The sequence below is a fragment of the Triticum aestivum genome, chromosome 5A (assembly GCF_018294505.1).
Source record: "Triticum aestivum cultivar Chinese Spring chromosome 5A, IWGSC CS RefSeq v2.1, whole genome shotgun sequence".
Classification (NCBI taxonomy): domain Eukaryota; kingdom Viridiplantae; phylum Streptophyta; class Magnoliopsida; order Poales; family Poaceae; genus Triticum; species Triticum aestivum.
In genome coordinates, this window is record NC_057806.1 from 509,418,329 (window position 1) to 509,423,932 (window position 5,604).

Below are 5,604 nucleotides of genomic sequence, written 5' to 3' on the forward strand. Positions count from 1 at the left end.
TCCTCGGCTTGTTTCCATTGAGCCAGCCCCGAGCCGCTCCACCGCAGTGAGCCACCCCTCCGCAGGACATCTTTCCAGCACCGCGGCACCAACGTTTTCCCAGCCCACCGCCGGCTCAGCCATGCCTTGCCATTAAACCATCGTGACCTCTCCTTGCCTATGACCCAGTCTGCGCTTCTGCTGAACCGCCACGGGTTGTTGTCTTCATCATGGTCTACTTAGAGTCGCCAGTCCCCAAGCCGTCGGTTGCCATCCACAAATCGCCGCAAGCACCACCACCTGCAAAAGATGGACTAAAACATTCAAATAGAGTTTGAATCGATCTGGGAGCAGCTTCAATGTCACAAAACAACAACACCTTACATTACTCTGCCGACACCCACTACAGTTATCAGAAAATCAAGTGACACACTCGGAAACAAACAATAATACAAACTGAATCCAAAGGAGATTTATGGAAGTGGCAGTCATATGAGGATGCAGTACAAAGTTGAGTAATGAACCCAAATCAATCAAAGGGTCATGTTTTACAGAAAAGAACATCCACCTTCTTGATGTAGACGGACCTGCACATAGAATTACTAAAGGAAATATGCCCTGGAGGCAATAATAAAGTTATTATTTATTTCCTTATATCATGATGAATGTTTATTATTCATGCTAGAATTGTATTAACCGGAAACATAATACATGTGTGAATACATAGACAAACAGAGTGTCACTAGTATGCCTCTACTTGACTAGCTCGTTGATCAAAGATGGTTATGTTTCCTAACCATAGACATGAGTTGTCATTTGATTAACGGGATCACATCATTAGGAGAATGATGTGATTGACTTGACCCATTCTGTTAGCTTAGCACTTGATCGTTTAGTTTGTTGCTATTGCTTTCTTCATGACTTATACATGTTCCTATGACTATGAGATTATGCAACTCCCGTTTACCGGAGGAACACTTTGTGTGCTACAAAACGTCACAACGTAACTGGGTGATTATAAAGGTGCTCTACAGGTGTCTCCGAAGGTACTTGTTGGGTTGGCGTATTTCGAGATTAGGATTTGTCACTCCGATTGTCGGAGAGGTATCTCTGGGCCCTCTCGGTAATGCACATCACTTAAGCCTTGCAAGCAATGCAACTAATAAGTTAGTTGCAAGATGATGTATTACGGAACGAGTAAAGAGACTTGCCGGTAACGAGATTGAACTAGGTATTGAGATATCGTAGTTGGAATATGCGCTTTGATAAGTTGATCAAAGCATATAGTTTTATACAGACTTGCTGTGAAGCCTGTATTTACAAGAAAGTGAGTGGGAGCACTACATCATTTCTGATAAGTATATGTGAATGACATATTGTTGATCGGAGATAATGTAGAATTATTCTGCAAAGCATAAAGGAATATTTGAAAGGAGTTTTTCAAAGAAAGACCTCGGTGAAGCTGCTTACATATTGAGCATCAATATCTATAAAGATAGATCAAGATGCTTGATAAGTTTTCCAATGAGTACATACCTTGACAAGATTTTGAAGTAGTTCAAAATGGAACAGTCAAAGAAGAAGTTCTTGCCTGTGTTACAAGGTGTGAAGTTGAGTAAGACTCAAAACCCGACCACGGCAGAAGATAGAGAGATAATAAAAGTCATTCCCTATGCCTTAGCCATAGGTTCTATAAAGTATGCCATGCTGTGTACCAGACCTATTGTATACCCTGCCCTGAGTTTGGCAAGGGAGTACAATAGTGATCTAGGAGTAGATCACTGGACATTGGTCAAAATTATCCTTAGTGGAATAAGGATATGTTTCTCGATTATGGAGGTGACAAAAGGTTCGTCGTAAAGGGTTACGTCGATGCAAGTTTTGACACTGATCCAGATAACTCTAAATCTCAATCTGGATACATATTGAAAGTGGGAGCAATTAGCTAGAGTAGCTCCGTGCAGAGCATTGTTGACATAGAAATTTGCAAAATACTTATGGATCTGAATGTGGCAGACCCGTTGACTAAACTTCTCTCACAAGCAAAACATGATCACACCCTAGTATCTTTGGGTGTTAATCACATAGCGATGTGAACTAGGTTATTGACTCTAGTAAACCCTTTGGGTGTTGGTCACATGACGATGTGAACTATGAGTGTTAATCACATGGTGATATGAACTATTGGTGTTAAATCACATGGGGATGTGAACTAGATTATTGACTCTAGTGCAAGTGGGAGACTGAAGGAGATATGCCCTAGAGGCAATAATAAAGTTATTATTTATTTCCTTATATCATGATAAATGTTTATTATTCATGCTAGAATTGTATTAATCGGAAACATAATACATGTGTGAATACATAGACAAATAGAGTGTCACTAGTATGCCTCTACTTGACTAGCTCGTTGATCGAAGATGGTTATGTTTCCTAACCATAGACATGAGTTGTCATTTGATTAACGGGATCACATCATTAGGAGAATGATGTGATTGACTTGACCCATTCCGTTAGCTTAGCACTTGATCGTTTAGTTTGTTGCTATTGCTTTCTTCATGACTTATACATGTTCCTATGACTATGAGATTATGCAACTCCCGTTTACCGGAGGAACACTTTGTGTGCTACCAAACGTCACAACGTAACTGGGTGATTATAAAGGTGCTCTACAGGTGTCTCCGAAGGTACTTGTTGGGTTGGCGTATTTCGAGATTAGGATTTGTCACTCCGATTGTCGGAGAGGTATCTCTGGGCCCTCTCGGTAATGCTCATCACTTAAGCCTTGCAAGCAATGCAACTAATAAGTTAGTTGCAAGATGATGTATTACAGAACGAGTAAAGAGACTTGCCGGTAACGAGATTGAACTAGGTATTGAGATACCGATGATCGAATCTCGGGCAAGTAACATACTGATGACAAAGGGAACAACGTATGTTGTTATGCGGTCTGACCGATAAAGATCTTCGTAGAATATGTAGGAGCCAATATGAGCATCCAGGTTCCGCTATTGGTTATTGACCGGAGACGTGTCTCGGTCATGTCTACATTGTTCTCGAACCCGTAGGGTCCGCACGCTTAACGTTATGATGACAGTTTCATTATGAGTTTATATATTTTGATGTACCGAAGGTTGTTTGGAGTCCCAGATGTGATCACGGACTTGACGAGGAGTCTCGAAATGGCCGAGACATAAAGATCGATATATTGGGCGACTATATTTGGACACCGGAAAGGTTCCGGGTGAGATTGGGACAATACCGGATCACCGGGAGGTTATCGGAACCCCCCGGGAGGTATATGGGCCTTATTGGGCCTTAGTGGAAAGTAGGGGAAAGGAGCAAGGGAGGGGGCGCGCCCCCCAAGCCCAATCCGAATTGGGAGGGGGGTCGCCCCCCCCCCCTTTCCTTCCTCCCTCCTTCCTCTTCCTTCCCTCTCCTACTCCTAATAGGAAAAGGGGGAGTCCTACTCCCGGTGGGAGTTGGACTCCCCCCTTTGGGCGCGCCACCCTCCTTGGCCGGCCCCCTCCTCCACTCCTTTATATACGGGGGCAGGGGGGCACCCCAGAGACACAACAATTGATCATTGATCTCTTAGCCGTGTGTGGTGCCCCCTTCCACCATAATCCTCGATAATATTGTAGCGGTGCTTAGGCGAAGCCCTGCGACAGTAGAACATCAAGATTGTCACCACGCCATCGTGCTGATGGAACTCATCCCCGGCACTTTGATGGATCAGAGTCCGGGGATCGTCATCGAGCTGAACGTGTGCAAAAACTCGGAGGTGCCGTAGTTTCGGTGCTTGATCGGTCGGGCCGTGAAGACGTACGACTACATCAACTGCGTTGTTATAATGCTTCCGCTTCCGGTCTACGAGGGTACGTAGACAACACTCTCCCTTCTCATTGTTGTGCATCACCATGATCTTGCGTGTGCGTAGGAAAATTTTGAAATTACTATGTTCCCCAACAATTACTTCATGAGAGAAAGGAACAAGTTCAGAACTAACATCTCAAATTTATATTAATCAACATCTAGAAGTTGCATGCTTTCTTGGATTTTTATTTCTTGATAATCATGAAAGTTTATGTTATCTCATATCAATTGGAAAGAAGCACTTTGACAACCTTTTGAACTCTGCATGAAGGGCTGAACTATTAGTAGCTCTCCACAGAAGTTGACTAGTCTTGAGCAGTTATAAAATGTAATAGGTTAAAAAGAACAATAGACATACATTGTCCACCAAGGGATAAAACAATTGCCAAATATAGGTAGAATCAGAAGACCATAGAATGTTTTTCACGTAATGAAATCGCACCACCTTTGATAAAAAAGATAAATGGAATACCATGCATGGGCAAGATGCAGGTAGAGTTATACGGTTCCCAACCTCTAGCTCAGGATGGCAGAGGAACCTATTCAATACACAACTAAATTAAGGTTAGATGTCTTTATGATATAAGCATACAGCCATGGCACTCGACACTCTTTGTAAGAAGAAACAAGGAGATCATTGTATGTTAAGGAGTCTGTAATTTCTGAATGTGTCTCACTCATCCTCAAAACTATGCTACTGCTTTCAAGAAGTTAAGCCTCTCACTTTGCAAGTTTTTTAACAGGGGAAGCTTAAACTCGGATTGCAGACTTCCTCACCCAGCTTTTCGCTTATAAGCTTATGTAACATGGAGATAGTAATTAATAGGTCAGTGTCACCGGTGATGTAACAGAAGATGATAATCTTAAGATCTTGGAAAAAATCTAAAAATATTTATTACTTGTGGAAACGGCTACCATGTATGAACTTTCAATCAAGAAGTACTCTTTAAATTTTTAAGAAAGGCCTTTACCGAGCCATGTTAGTCAGTAGATCACACTCTAAACCTACTTAATTACACTAATATGCAATTCATGATTATGCTTCACAAGCCACTATATGCAATGACTAGAATATGTAGCCAACAATACTCAACACCTATAACGGGAGGTGAAAATATGGAACTATAAGATTAAACTATTTAACTCATTTTGCATGGACACCACTATAATGCCAAATTAGTAACTGCTTTGCAACTGATAGGCATGTCGATACTAATAAAATAACGGGATAAGGACTCTGCATAAGAATCTATTTTTCAAAAAAATTGGTCAAAAGTCGTCCCTCTTATATAATTTGATACATGACAACAAGGCCACTTTGCACATAAGGTTGGTGCCAATTTGAAAGCGCAAGTGCTCCCTAGGTGGTTTTGATAATTGATGACAACATATCTCTTGTTGGACTAACACTTCTATCTAGCATGTTTCAGATAAGTTCAACAATGGAGTGGCATGGACTAAAGGTTGTGGGAACTCCTTCAAGATGCTAAGGACAAGGGATTGGCTAAAGCTTCAAGCTCAAGACTCTTCACTTTTACATTTTGGTGATCCAAGATCACATTGAGTCCAAAGGAAAAGCCAATACTATCAAGGAGGGATGAGGTGTTTCTTAATGAGCCTCTTGCTTCATGTGCTTCATGATATGCTCCAAAATCCTCAACTACTTTCCCATATCCACATATGACCTAGACCCTAAGCCAAACTCGGTCCTACCGATTCTTCCTATCCGGCGCCACCGAGTTTCACTTG